The 15,915-nt window shown below is 38.6% G+C and overlaps 1 protein-coding gene across 6 annotated transcripts in view; it reads right to left on the bottom strand.

Annotated features, from left to right (window-relative positions):
• Ppip5k2 (diphosphoinositol pentakisphosphate kinase 2) overlaps nt 1-12,441 on the bottom strand; it is a 110,143-nt gene extending 97,702 nt beyond the window's left edge. For all 6 annotated transcript variants that reach the window (XM_087567408.1, XM_087567410.1, XM_087567415.1 and 3 more), the window contains exons 1-2: nt 12,249-12,441; nt 1,639-1,738 (exon numbers count right to left, since the gene is read on the bottom strand). The gene's annotated coding sequence lies outside the window, so the exon portion shown is untranslated. The remainder of the gene's footprint in view (nt 1-1,638; nt 1,739-12,248) is intronic.
• Between the last annotated feature and the right edge of the window lie 3,474 nt (nt 12,442-15,915).

Below are 15,915 nucleotides of genomic sequence, written 5' to 3'. Positions count from 1 at the left end.
GAGATGGCCACTTCTTCAGGTATGTAGACACCAGCATAAGAATGTGAGAATCATGAATAATCAGAAACATTATACAACCAAGCTTTCAGAATAATCACCAATTGCTGGCCCTCAAGAAACCTCTGTAGAAAATGTGCATGGAAAGTTCAAATAATCTACAGGTGAACATAGGCAACTTTAAAAAATCTGAAACAATACATAGGAAAAGGAATGAGCGGTTTAGCAAAAAGAAACTGTGATAGACAATGTTAGTTATATTCCAGACACAGTCTAGAATTATCTTCGAAGAAGAGTTAAGTGAGGAATGTCTAGATTAACTGAAAGGCTCTTGAATGTGGTGTTTGAGGTGGGAATGTACAGTACTAGCTCGTAGTTGCTGGGGGCTGGGCTGGTTAAGAGTGATCTTTGTTGGAATTCGTGGAGGTGGACCTTTAGGACAAAGCCCCACCCAGTTAAACTTCCGACCTGTGGAAATGAAAGACCCAAGGAACTTTGTGCTCCAGAGAGGCAGCAACTCGGGAGTGACTGTCACACTGTCCCTGCTAAGGTCTTCACATTTGGTGTGGTTGGAGTGACTGTCACACTGTCCCTGCTAAGGTCTTCACGTTTGGTGTGGTTGGAGTGACTGTCACACTGTCCCTGCTAAGGTCTTCACGTTTGGTGTGGTTGGAGTGACTGTCACACTGTCCCTGCTAAGGTCTTCACGTTTGGTGTGGTTGGAGTGACTGTCACACTGTCCCTGCTAAGGTCTTCACGTTTGGTGTGGTTGGAGTGACTGTCACACTGTCCCTGCTAAGGTCTTCACGTTTGGTGTGGTTGGAGCTCGTGCATCTGGATAGTGACTTTTCATCCAGAAAGGGGATGAAGTGTTTGAGAAATTAATGTTGCAAAGGTAACCATATCAAGAGTGGAAAACCAGTATCCAGATTCATGAGCCCTGCTTATATTAACTATAAAAATACCTTTACCTGACATAATCAAATTCTTAGGAACCAAAGAGTTTTTAAATCAGCAAGAAAAGAGCAACTTGTCAACTGAGAAAATGCCCCACCAGCCTGGATTGTGGGCAAGGCTGTGGTGAACATTCCCCTTCCTAGTGAGTCAGTGCATTTTTATTGGGGTTGTGAACAGGAGCAGAAGACTCACAACAGCTGTGTCACCAAAGAACAGCCCAACACGGGTGACAGATGATAAACACAAAATCCCCAGAGCTGTAGCAGCCAGACAGGTGGAGAATCTTCTCCTGGTAATTAATCTCCTCTCCCAGGAGCTGTTTACCATTTCTATATCCTTGGAATTCTGTATCCAAAAGAATTCTCAAGGTTTTATCCTTTTTGCCTGACCTTTGTTCAGTTCACAAGGAGCCTCCCACTCTTTCCTTGTCAGAATGGTTCATTGTGAAACAATCCACTCTGGACAGTTACCAGCAGCCATGCTACTTAAGCCAATTCGGAGTATTACGAGCCCTTTAATAATGGCCAGGCCAAGCATAGGTACTATCTCCAGTCCCTGTTGGTGCCAAAGCTCAGGAGTAATGTTTTAAACGACAAAACTGATAATTACATTAGTGCTGGGAGTAGGGTTGCATCAGTGAGGGGTTAGCATAGACTTCTAACATCTGGCTTCTGGCAGACCTACCTTAGCTGTATGGTGACATGTGGTGAATTCTCTCGACGGAGGACTGATGCAGCAGGATAGCAATCATTGTGGGTGGTGCCGTCTCAGGTGGTCTTGGGTGCTGTAAGAAAGCAGTCCAGTAAGCAACAATCTTTCCTGACCTCAGTGTCAGTTTCTGCCTCTAGGTTCCTACCCAGTTTGAGTTTATGTCCTGAGTTCCTTTGATGATGAAATATGATATACAAATGTAGGCCAAGTGTAAGCCAAGCCCCAAGTTACTTATAGTCACGGTGTTTCATCAGAGCAAGAGAAACTGTAAGACAAATATCTATGCATTTATAGTTAGGTTTTAGAGTTTTGTCTTTGTGTTTATCCATTAGTTGGAGTGGAAAGAGAAAGGTGGGGAGAGTGTGTGTCAGAAAACAGCTTTGTGAAATTGTTTCTGTCTAGTCATCTTTAGAAGCGTTATGGATCCTGAACTCAGTCCATCAGGCTCCCATAATAAATGTTTTACCCACTGAGCCATCTCCCCTTTCCAGTTAAGTAATCATCAATGCTTTCCAGGCATGCAAAATGTTGAAGGTTTTCTTCAGTAAACTACCTACATATAACACAACTAATATAATATAAAAATTAAAGTCAGAGTAGACCTAAACTGTTTAGTCCTAGACCTAAAGTTTCTAGAAGAAATCTAAAAAGTCCTGCTGATAATGATCTCCACAATGATTTTTGTATTTTGCCTCAAACACAATCAACTAAAGTAAAATAAGGCTTGTAGAATTGCATTAAACAAAAATCCTTCTACCCAGCAAAACAAAAAAGTGGAGGCACAACCTGTGGGATGGGAGAAAATGTACAGAGAAGATGTCAGTAGAAAAAGTAGGAAAGGAACTCAACAGCTAAGCGGCATTACTTTAAAACTGGTTGAAAAAATGGACAAAAAAATGAATAGACATTTCTCCATGGACAGGAGATACATGGAGAAAAAGATCATCAGTCAGAAGAGTAAGCATCAATAAACTTTGGCTATTCTTTTAAAAGGCGAGGTAGTGTGGTGGCTATTCTTGGCTGTCAACTTGACTACATCTGGAATTAACTAAAACCCCAAAATGGAGGACACACCTGTGAGGGATATTGGCTTAATTTTAACTGGGAAGATCAACTTCAAATCTGAATCTGAGGTAGGAAGACACAACTTTAATCTAGATATCTTTTGAGCCAGAAAAACCTACCTTTACTCTGGGCCACACTTCCTGCTGGAAGCTTATATATGGACATGAAAGGAGGAAATTTGCTTTTTGCCTACTTGCTCTGGCTTGCTAGCAAGTTCAATGCTTTACTGGCATTAGTGTCTACTACTTTGGGATTCCAGTATATACTGAAGAGCTGAGACAGTCTTGTGGACTGAGCAACTACTGGATTTTTGAACTTTTTTACTCATAGACAGCTATTGTTGGATTAGCTGGACCACAGCCTGTAAGTCTCTCTGTCTCTCTGTCTCTCTGTCTCTCTTCGCTATCTCTCTCTCTCTTATTCTCTTTGTCTCTGTCTCTCATTCTCTCTCTCTCTGTCTCTCTCTGCCTCTCATTCTCTCTCTCTTCTCTCTCTCTCTCTCTCTCTCTCCTCTCTCTCTCTCTCTCTCTTTCTCTCTCTCTCTCTCTCTCTCTCTCTCTCTCTCACACACACACACACACCACAGGGAATTTATTTTATATTTATTATATATTTATTTTATATCTATATATCATATATATATATATATATACATATGGAGAGAGAGATTCAGTCTGAAGTCCTATTACTCTGACTAATACAATAATAACTGCTGGTTATATATCTAAGGGAACTTGTCATATTTGGAAAAAAATATTTGTACTCACATGTTTTGTACAACACCATAATACTAACAATGAAGGAATAGTTAGGATCATGTGACACGTGTATTGAAAGAAATAACTTACAAAGGAAGGAAATTCTATCATCTTCCAAGTATAGTTTTATAGTAAGTGAGTCAAGAAAAGCGCATTGTATTGTGTGATATGGCCTATATATGAGCTCTCAAATTTTTCAAAACCATAGGAGCAGTTTGCAGAATGGGGGTTGCAGAAGTCAGAATTTGGTTTAAAGAGGAGGGGGCTGTCAGTGGGTAGAAAGTTTCGATGTTCTGAGTATCTAATGTGTATCACATAGAATTTGTCAATAATTCTGCATTGTTGAAATCTTAGATGTTCTCACCACACACAGAAATGTTAACTGTTAGTGTTAGTCATTCATTGCAACGAAATATGAGAAATAGATCAACATAGTGGGAATAGATTTATTTTGGAGTCTGGTTTAAACATTTTGAATCCATAGTTGCTTGGTGCTAACAATTGGCCTGTGGAAAGCAAACATCATGCACATGTTCCTCATATCACCAGACAGCACAGAAAAGGCAGCAAGGAAGGGAGGGTTAAACAATATAGGAAGCAGAAGAGAAAGGGTGGGCCGTGTAGAAACTGTAGCCCCCAAGGGCAACCTCCAATGGCCTGATGCCTTCCACTAAGTTACACCTCATGACTCTGTTCCCTCTACTAGTCCGTTCCATTATGAGCCCATAAATCTACCAACATGTTGATGAGACCCAGTCCTCCAGAGCCAACTGTTTACTTAAAAATCTCATTTCTGGACATTGCTTTACTGGGGACCAAACTTCTAACCCATGAGCTTTTCCAAGTTCAAAGCATTACATTCATCCACTACTCCTCAAGGTTCTTGCCCACAATGACCCCCAAAACACTTAGCCCATCTCTAAGCCTCAGTAGCCCCAAGAGTCCTCGAAAGTCTACTCTCTGCTCTTTTATTTAGGGCACCTCTTAGCTGACAGCTCTTGTAAAGCTCACCAGTGATGGGGTAGGCAGAGGGAAGATCCCCATTCTGAAAAGAAATTAAAGCGAGGCCGGAATGTAGCAGGGACAGTAGTAAATCCTGTAACTCTATATCTGTCATGTTAGACATGGGATCAGCAGAATGTGTTCCCAAAACAGTTCAGGCAGCCTGTGCCTGGGTGGCTGCAGTTCACATGTTCACACTTTTTTTTTAAGGATTTATTTATTTATTTATTTATTTATTTATTTATTTATTTATTTATATAAGTACACTGTAGCTGTCTTCAGACACACCAGAAAAGGGCATCAGATCTCAATTACAGATGGTTGTGAGGTACCATGTGGTTGCTGGGATTTGAACTTAGGGCCCGCTGGGAGAGCAGTCAGTGCTCTTAACCACCCAGCCATCTGTCCAGCCCCACTCGTTCACTCTCTGCTTGCTGGCTCTCTTTGTTCTCTTTGTTCCTTTTGTCTTTTCTCAGAATGGCCCATGCTCCCAGCATCTACTTCCTAAGTTCTCCCTTGTACCTGTGGCTTCATTCTCACAGCTTTGCACAAGCTCTTTTCAGAGGCTGCTTGCAAAAGCCTCAAACTCTCACGCATTTTCTGGCCAGCCATGTTTTATGTGAACCCTCGGTGGAATCATCTGTGATTCTGTAACTCCTGCATTCCGTATGCCTGAAGAAACGTATGGGATCAAACCTCTATGTGTGACCAGTTGGAGCCAGGTATAGAGGAATTTTAATGCAATACAAGACTGCTCTGATGATATCTAAAGATCTTCTAGGTCTGTGTGATTCAGCCGGAATGCAGACGTACAACACACCTTAGAACACACCTCTGTTCCCTCTGGCTGGAATCCTTTAAACCCAAACAAGGATGTCTAATTGGGTCAAACAAGAACATCTAATTGAGGGGCAGACAAAGTGATGAATCAGAGAACGAGGTGACAGAATGAGTCAGAGATAGGACACACCCAACTCTCGGGAGCAGAGCTATTTAATAGCAGCTCCGGGAGAGAAAGTCAATTTTGTTCAGACAATTGAGTTCGGTTCAGCAGGGAGCTGGGAGTCAAGGTGGTGCGAGTGCAGTGCAGTCTTGTTGAGTTCATTCCTGAGCTCATAGCAGTTCAGTGAGAAGCTGGGAGAAGCTACAATGAATCAGTCAGCTTGGAGAGGAGTTGAGCCAGAACCACTGAGTTGAACCAGCTGGCCATAGTTCAGAAAGAACTAGAAAGATTGAGCTTATTCAGCAATAAACCTCCAAGATGACAATTACATCAAGTGAATAAAAGTCCGGGTTTGCTTGGACTACAGTCGTGAGTGCCTGCATGAACATTAAGAAACAAGTTTTGGGGCTAGAGAGATGGCTCAGTGGTTAAGAGTTCTGACTGCTGGGGTTGGGGATTTAGCTCAGTGGTAGAGCGCTTGCCTAGGAAGCGCAAGGCCCTGGGTTCGGTCCCCAGCTCCGAAAAAAAGAACCAAAAAAAAAAAAAAAAAAAGTTCTGACTGCTCTTCAAGAGGTCCTGAGTTCAATTCCCAGCAACCACATGGTGACTTACAACCATCTCTAATGAGATCTGATGCCCTCTTCTGCTGTGTCTGAAGTGTACTTATATATACTAAATAAATAAATAGTTCACTTATACAAAAAAAAAAGAAAAGAAACAATTTTTGTAGACTGCTCTTTATAAGCAGCCACTCTGAGACTCTTCTCAGAGCCATGTCTCAAGTGTTTTTACAGTTCTCACCCTCCGTCTACAATGGATAAAGTCTGGCTGATTCCTGAACTTCTACAACAGAATCTAGGAAAATAATCATCAAGCTCAAAGTGCGAATAAAATTTTGTGGTGCTAATTTCCATAGCAACGCATTCGTCTCTACCTATGTAGCTTGTAAACTTTATTATATGAGTTGATGTTGATTAGTGCACCCATAATTGTATCATAATGTATATGTATATGAAAACATTACATTGTATATGATGCTGTTCATCATTTTGGGCAGCCAGCTGTGGACTTTAGCCAACAAATAGAGAAGTAAAAGTATCTCGGTAGTTCTATATTCTGTAGCAGTTCTTACCAGGAAACAACTTCAGCAGCTGAGAAACAACTTCAATGGTGTCTCAACTACTCTTTATCCCAGCAAATCCTGAATGAAATTTCTTCACAGAGCTTCTGAATACATTACTATTTTACATCTCAATAAACCTGCTGTTATGTTTACCACAAGCCAGGCCTGTTAATCCTACGTCCTAAGAAATCTGAGGGACTGAAATCTTACATTCATGGCAGGCCTGGCCTAGGGAAAATAGTGAGACCCATTATTAAAACAAAACAAACAAGCAAAACTTAAAGCTTGAACGTTACTCAGCGTAGAACGCTCTCTTAGCCTAAACAGGACCCTGCTTTTATTACCCAGTATTGTGACAATAAGAACAAAATCTAAACCATCGATGTAAAAACCCAAAGCAGCCACATCCACAACATAACAATGAACAGGTCAATCCTATCACAGACTGAGAATGAGGCAAAGTAGAAGATTAGTGGGGAATAATAACTGTAGCCACAGGTGTCTTTGTTGAAGATTTTTTACTATATAAATTAAAAAAAGAAAAAAACTAAATGAAATAAACATTAAAGTTGTTATTTCTTAATAAACTAATCACTGATACAAACTGCTTTAATAATGAATTTTAAGTAAACAAATATTTACAGAGGATCTTCAAGATATGTACAGTGTTAAGAGTGAAATAAAAGTGTACATGCCACATTCCTAAACATTTGAAAACTATAATTTAAACTGATGAATCAGCACACCTCTTTAAAGTCCTTAGGAGAGCCTCAGTGTAGCCCACACCTGAGAGAGACAACTCAGGGACAAGGCGGTCTCACAGGCACATTCATTCCACCATCTTTATTTTCCAAGGACAATTGACCACCCCCCCCAACTCCTGTGGAGGCACCTTATCTCCAACCCAACCCTTAGAACTGTTTACCCAGTGGAGACAAATAAGGGAAGCCCTAAAAGATGCTCGTCAGGTAAAAAAATAAAAACAAATAAATAAAAATAATGCAACAAAAATTCCTGGGACCTTAGGTCTTACTCTGTAGTGAGTGGCATAAATTAGAGCTGGACACAGCTTACTGTTCAAATAGCAGGCTACCCTTGATGATAATACAATTTACTTACAAAATGAAATGAGGAATATAAGGGTTGAGCAAAAAGGTTCAGAACTGGAAGTTTTGTATGCCATCTTGTGGTGGTTTTATGAATATGTAAAGACACGATACAGAAGGAACTAGGTAATCTATTTTGCATGAGAATAATGTGTTCATTTGAAAAGTTATTTTAAGGGTAATTAACATTGCAAGTATGGTTTTTGTTACAGCATCATGTATAATAGTAAGTTACTAAGATTTATGATATAACTTAATGCACCTTTAACTATGAAATTCATCTGTGCACTCAACAAAGAATATATGAAATGTATGCTTTGTTCCAAATATTATTTTGGCATTGAGGATATCCTAAAGGCAGAAATCCTTGCCTGCCTGGAGTTTATATTCCAGGATAGTGAAATAGTGGCCAGTAGTTCTTGCTTTTACATTTCTTCACTAGAGCCAACTTAAAAATTCCATTCATTGCCCTTTGTATACACACATAGCTGAAATTTTGAAAGAAGAATTCTATCGTGCTGACTTTCTCCCCTCTCAGAAAACTGTAGAAGAATAATTTGTTTTAATGTCTCAAGATGATTGGGTCACTTCTACTTTTGGAGTTTCTATGCATTATAATTAATAAGTAAAAACCAAGGTGAGGATTTTTTTCCCTTAAAAAAAAAATCCACTTTTAAGTTGGTTTTTCTTTTTTTCCTACAAACACATTTATTATTTAGGAGAACAAAAATGGTAAGCTCTGTGCACGATTGTAATTGGTGTGGATGAGACAAGCACTAAGTAAATGTCATCGGATCAACGTTTCGATTACCACGTGACCTTTTGCAATAGGTTTCTCATTGGTATGGAGGAAGCCTACTGATGGTTGTGTGTTTGTTCTGCATTCTTCCACTTGCTTAATGTATTTATCAATTAGAAGGTTTTTTCCTATGGTCTTCAGGGTCCCGTGTATAGAGTTGTGTAATATGCAGGGGATAGCTTTATTCTTTTCCCTTTTGCATCCCTTTAATTACTTCTTTTATATATCATGGACTGTAATAACTCTACTGTCTAGTAGTGGAGACGATGGGCTCTCTTGTCTTCTTTCTGAACTTTTAATCCTTTGACTTTTGCTTCATTTATCATGATTTTGACTTTAGGCCTGCTGAATATGACTTTTATCATATTGAAGTAAGCTTGCTCCACGTCTTTTTCATGACGTTAGTGTTAAGAGATGCTGGAGTCTGTCGAAGGATCCTTTTCTTATCGTGATGGTTATGTGGTTTATGCATTTTAGTCAGTTTGCATAATGAAACAATGATTTATATGTGTTGCGCCTTCCCTGTATTTCTGGAGTAAAATCATCTTGGTTATGATGAGCTTGTTTATGTGATCTTCGGTTTGCAAGTATTCCACTGATATTTTTTCACCTATGGTCTACAGGGAGGATGTTTTGTAATTTTCTTATTTACCTAGTGTCCTTAATTGATTTTGATATCAGAGAAATACTGGCTTCATAGACAGACTTTGGAATTCTTCCCTTAATATTTTATAGAATGGTTGAGTATTAGTTCTTCGTTGGTTCTTGGTTCTTTTGATGATCTACTAGAAGAATGCAGTGAGTCCATTCAGTTTAGGGATCTTTTAGTTAGGGCATTTTTTTTGCAGTCTTATTATTGGTTATCAATATGTTTAAATTATTTCATCTTGATTCAGTTTTGGTATGTCATATGCACTCACCTATGTCTTTTAAGTTTGCAAAGTAGTGGAGTAAAGGTTTCTAAGATTTGATTTTCAGGATTTCATTGTTATGTGTTGTAGTAGCTCCCTTTTCATCTATAATTTTATTTGTGTCTTCTCTGATTTTGGTTGATTTGGCTAAAAGTTTGCAATTTTTTTTTTTGCTTATCTTTTCAAAAATTCTTCTCATTTCATTGATTCTTTTCAGTGCTTTAAGATTTTCTATTTAATTAATCTCTGACTTGATTTAAACTATTTTCTCCCTGTCTACTGTTGTCAAAGTTGATTTGTTCTAGTTTTCTCAAGGCCAAAAGGTACATTATAATTAATTTATTTAAGACTGTTCAAGACTCTTATGTAGAGCTATGTACACTTGCACTGTGTTTCACAGATTTTGCTACGTTGCGTCTTCATTTTCATTCGACTGTCTGAATTTTATGTCCTTCATGATTCCTCGGGTGACGCATTATTTCCTGGTGTGCTGATTCCTTTCCATGAATTTGTGTCTTTCTGTACTTTTGTAGTCACTGTTGTTAGTGGCTTTATTCCATATAGTCTGATGAGGGGATGTTATATCAATTTTTCTGTGTTTTTCTGAAACTTGCTTTATGTATGAAATCTGATTGATTTTGGAGAAGGTTCCATAGACTGCTGAGAAAGATGCATATTGAATATTCAGGTTGAAATGTTCTGAAGATGTTGGTTGGGTCTCTTTGATTCATGATTTCATTTAACCCAAACATTTCTTTGTTGAGTTTCTGTCCAAGTGACCAGTCTGTTGATAAGTATATGGCATTGAAGTCACCCCCCATCAGTGTGTTGTGTTGATTCTGTGACCTTACATCTGATAGTATTATTTTATGAAATTGGGTATTTGTGTGTATTGTGTATATATTTAGAATTGTAATAATGTCTTCTTGCTGAATTCTTCATCTGGTGAATTTGAACTGACTTTTCTTTTGTAATGTTGGTTGGAAGTCCAATTTGTAGCTAGGAGTCTAGCTGTGCCTACTTGTTTCTCAGTTGTGCTTGGGATATAATTTTCTATGTTTATATTTCAAGCAATGGACATCTTTTGTGACAGACAGTGTTTGCTCCTTTGAGCCAACAATGGATTGATTTTCCTGGTACTTATACTGAGTGTCATCTTCAGTCCATTTATTCTCCTCAGACCAAATATTCCCTCCAGTGTCCTTTTTCAGAGCTTGTTAAGTAATCATAAATTCTTTGAGGTTATTTTTATAATGCTTTTATTTATTTATTTATTTATTTATTTATTTATTTATTTATTCAATTTACATCCTAATATCAGCTCCACTCTCCTCCCAATACCCCTTTATACAGATCTTTCCCCCATTCCCTCCTCACCTACTCCTCTGAGAGGGATGAATCTCCCCTTCCCCGAGGTATCACCCCGCCCTGGCACATCAAGTCAACTAGGTGTATCCTCTCCCCAGTGAGGTCAGACAGGCAGTTCAGTTAGGAAAACAGGTTACACAGGCAGGGAACAGATTCAGACGCACACCCCTGCCCCAGCTATAGGTGTAACCGCATGAAAACCAGTCTGCATATGTATGGGGGACCTAGGTCCAGCCTATGTTTGATATTTGGTTGGTGGTTGGTTCAGTCTCTAGGATCCTCCAAGATTCCAGGTTACTGGATTTGGTTGGTCATCCTGTGAAATCCTTGTCCTCTTTGGGTCCCACAATCCTTCTTCCAACTCTTCCACAAGACTCACTGAGCTCCATCTAATGTTTGGTTGTGGGTCTCTACAACTGTTTCCATTGACTGTTTGGTGAGGCCTATCAGAAGACAGTTATGTTGGGCTCCTATCAGCAAGCATAACAGAATATTATCAATATCAGGGATTGGTTCTTGCCCATGGAATGGGTCTCCATTTGGGCCAGTCATTGGCTGGCCATTTTATCATGGGAAGTTTTTCTTTCTCCTTTGGTTTTAATGGACAGTGTTCTGGGGTTGACAGTATATATTGGCATCTGTGGTCCTTCATAGATTAGCAAACGTCTTTTCAAAGCTTCTTTTTTATTTTTATTTTTTTGCTTTAAATTTTTCTATTGAATTATATGGTGTTATTTTACAGCCTGACTCGTCTCTTAGTCATTTCTATAGTCTGTGACTTTAATTTTATTAGTATGTCATGGGGAGTGTCTTCTATCCTATTTGGTGTTCTGTGGGCTTTTTGTACTCAAATGTGTATCTTTTTCTAAGTATTTGGGGGAGTTTTATGATCTTATTGAAGATATTTTGTATACATTTGGTGATATTCTACCCTATGGCCATAATTTAAAGATTTGGTCTTTCTTATGGTCCTCTACATTGTCTTCCACACCCAATGTTCTGCTCTCCCCACGGTCCACTCTGCTGGTGACACTTTCCCCCTGAGTTTTAGAATGGCTTATTGGGATGCCCATTTTCAGGATCATTCCAGTTTGGTTTTTCCTCAGCCCATCTGTCTCTTCGTTAAATTCTATTTTTTACATCTTAGACTGACTTCATTCAGCATTTTGTATTTGTTCATTCCCTCTCCTTTACCAAATTTTGGTGTTGTTATCTGTTGGGGGAAATTAAGATCTTTATTTCTTATTGAACAAACTGAAAACAATCCTCCACAAATTCTACGCTGTTCTGAGCCTTCACAACAGTGGTCACAGTCTCCAAGGTATTGTACCATGTGAATCAGTGCACTACTCCACGAGTGTGTCTACCTCCCTCACACTAGAGTTCCTACTCTCACCACCCGACGTTTATGCCTCATCCCTTTCCCCAATCATCTTTCTAGTTTGATAGGCTTTGGAAGTTCAAGTCTTATCTACTTCATAACCGGCTACAGCACAACTTTCACTTACCTGCCAGCAATATGAATAATAACAAAGTCTTTTTTAATATTTTAAAGCTTAGGCATTAGCTTGGCAGTCTCCCGACTTCTCTAATTTTGGTCTACGTCTCGCCATGTGCGGCCAGTTCTAGCTCTTTGCTCATCTCTGTTGACCTCCTAGCCGCGTGGTGAATCTACCACCTCTCAATTGTTTTCCCAGAGTCGCTTTCTCTGCCCGGAAGTTCCGCCTTCCACTTCCTGCTCAGCTATTGGCCACCAGATCTTTATTTCATCCAATGGGCGAGTTAGGAAGAAAGAACTTTTACAAAATACAAGGCAGTGATGGGGGAGGGGTTAGGAATGTTGGCCCGGAAACCGGAAAGGGGAATAACAATCGAAATGTAAATAAGAAATACTCAAGTTAATAAAGATTTTTAAAAAAAAGGCCAGTGATAGGCCATAGAAATAACAATACCAAGTTATACTCTGGATAGTAGTTGGGTATTTGCCAGTCAGTATAGCATTAACAATTGAATATACAGAGACACACCTTCACATAGTGTATTCTAACACTTGAAAGTTCTAGTATTCATAACTCCACTGTCTGAGGAAAGTATTATAAGACACACTGTTGTTATATAAATATGTTTATATACAGTCTAATATAGCTTTTGATTTCTTAATTTGTTAATCACTTCTTTTCGATATAGTATTAGTATATTATGGGCCATGTTATAGTCATAATTTTGTATACTGTATTACATAGATCTGCGTATAAGGAAGGCAGACTGAATTCTTGTTAGCCAGCAGTACAAAAGGCAATGCAACATAAGTCAAAATAAATTCATCTAGGAATCTAATTAGCCTGAAAATGATAGCATAAAAGCATTATCAATTAGCTTCATTGACACCCAAAAGCCTTTAAAAAATAGTCCTCCTGTTTCAATCTCCAAGCCTAACACAGTTTAGTCCTTTACAGTGGGCTACACACTCTGTGAAGAGGACATGTACACTTTCAATTCCTATGGAACATTTTATTTTCCAGATACTGACAAATACCCAGATGTTTGGTGTGACAAACCAAACAGGTAAATTATATATTATTATATTTGAACTACTAAATTGAAATTATTCTTCTTAAAGACAAACCCATAATTCATTTAATAGAATCTGTTTTTTTTTTAATGAATGTACAAATCCACACAAGAATTTTTCTTAAGTTTTACCACTAGATGTCAGCCATTCACTACGGTAGTAATAATTTTTTTTTTTGACAATATCTTTATGAAGAATCTATGTTTGTGGATGTCTGTTATCTGTCTTCTCTTTTTGTTTTATTCTTTCCTGTTTTGACCATCAGTCTATAAGGGGCAGATAAATCAATTAACATTTTAAGAAGCCAGATATCCATTGTAATCTATATAAAAGTGGCAAGGCTATTTAGGATTTGAGGGGGAAAGCACATTCAAATATTTAAGTATTCATAGATAGAAATGTGAAAAGAACACAAAAACATTTATATACTTAGGGTGGAATTGGGATATTCAACCCTAGTAATTTTGAGACCAATGAAATATTTCGAGCCTGGGTTTTAAAATTGTGGCTAAGTCTTTTTGTTACTTTGGAATTATATGTTTATAGCAACACCGTTTTCATTTGCTTTTTTTATGCACTGCCCATTGCACATTAACACATTTCTACGGACTTTGCCACTGACCATGGGGTGAGGGGTCTGCATCGCCTTCAATTATTGAGCTGAGTATAATGAGTTTATATTTTATGTCCCTTCTAGATGGTGGGCCACCTTAGGTCAACACATTTCTCAAGGCTCTTAATGAAGAGATTTTCCTACCTCAGCATGCCCTGCAGCCAGGCTAGAGTGGAGTTTTGTTCCCTACTCAGCAGACACCTTTGTCCTTCCTATCCAGACCTTGTATAGCATCTCTGTGTGGCCAGAGGCTGGCAGGGACACATATTTCTCAAGCTTCATAAATCAGCCTGAACATCCTAAAACAATCCCATTCTCTTAACCATCAACTTGTCCAGATGTTGATTCAATACATGTGGGGAAGGTTTTGTAGAGGCTTCAAGGTTAAGTTTTGCTTGTGAAAGAATGAGCTGTAAAGACTGTTGAAGAAATCTTTGCAAACCCACTAGGACTGCATACTACAATCACACACACACACACGGAGTGTCACTGTATTCCTGAATCCTTCTGGTGGTAGAAATGTGTGTGAAACATTGTACGGAGACATGGAGCAAGGAGGAGAAGCTGTCTTTAAATTTTCCCAGGTTTATGACAGACGTATTTTAAGTCAAAATAGGAAGCATGAAGCCAACTTGAAGAAAAGCAGAGCTTTGGGAAAAAAAAACATAGTAATAGGGGTAGAGAAAGTCACCCCATGCCCATACCCATACAGATGTCAGGCATTCCTGAATCACTGCATTCTCTTGCCCTTGAATTTTTGAACCAATATCTACATACTTCTCTCCCTTAAGAAAATAAGTTAGGGGGATGGGGATTTGTGGTAGAGCGCGCTTGCCTAGCAAGCGCAAGGCCCTGGGTTCAGTCCTCAGCTCCGGGAAAAAAAAAAGGAGTTATAAGCCCATGAGATAAGATCTCTGACAGGAAATAAAGAACATTTTTGGATGTGGCCAAGATATAAACCCTCCAAATCGTCACTTTTGCCTGTCCTCTTGCATCCCTTAACAGCAAGTGCACCTACTAAGCTGCTGCTGTGATTGATACTGCTCTGCTGCCCTTCATGGCCTCATGAGTCAGTTTCTTTTCATCATCCATGTAAAGACCAGGAACTTTCCAGGAATGTTCCATGACTGCTAGGTAAGATGGGGACTGATGAGACATCTAGCCTCAAGAAGTGATCAGCTCCTGGGTGCTGGACCTCTCCAACTTTGAATGGCCATTGTTGGACTACTCAGTTCTTATCATGCAAGCCAATCTGATAAATCACTTTTCATGACACACACACACACACACACACACACACATATATATATATATGTACATATATATATATATATATATTCATTCTACTGATTTCATTCCTCTAGAATAAACAGTAACTCATATGTAGATTGTTGAAGTACGAGTGCAATACGAAATTGACACATAACAAAAATGATCCTAAGTAACTCACATGTAGCTTGTGCAAGGATAATTATAACACAAAATTCACACATAGTACAAACTGTTTTCAAATGGTTCAGGAATTCTGAAATAATCATGTTTGTGCACATATGAGGAAGAGAAAGTAAAACATTGGCGAAATTTCAATCACTGTTGTATCTAAATGAAGAGAGATCAGGTATCATTAATTTGCTTTCATGTCTCAGAATGAGTAGGATTGAAAACATAGTTTTGTTTCAAACTTTATTTTTATTCTTTTATAATTTTAATGTATATTGAAAAAGAAAAAAACCAAATAAAAACAGAATAGGTCAAAACAAAGAAAAAAGCAGAAAAAAAAGTGTCAAAGAAAAGGCACAAGAAACACATACAGACATGAGACAGACTCTCACACAGAGACATCTCATAAAAAGCACAAAACCAGAATGCACAATATAAAAACAAAAGCCCTGTGATGTTAAAAAAAAAATCTCAGACAAAACATTATGAGAAAATGCTACCAAAAATATCATTTAATTTGGTCTGTGTTGGTCAACTGCTGGGCATGGTG

This window comes from Rattus norvegicus, chromosome 9, assembly GCF_021556685.1.
Source record: "Rattus norvegicus strain SHRSP/BbbUtx chromosome 9, alternate assembly SHRSP_T2T, whole genome shotgun sequence".
NCBI lineage: Eukaryota > Metazoa > Chordata > Mammalia > Rodentia > Muridae > Rattus > Rattus norvegicus.
Note: the sequence above shows the minus strand (reverse complement) of the source record. Positions and strands in the feature narration are given on the sequence as shown.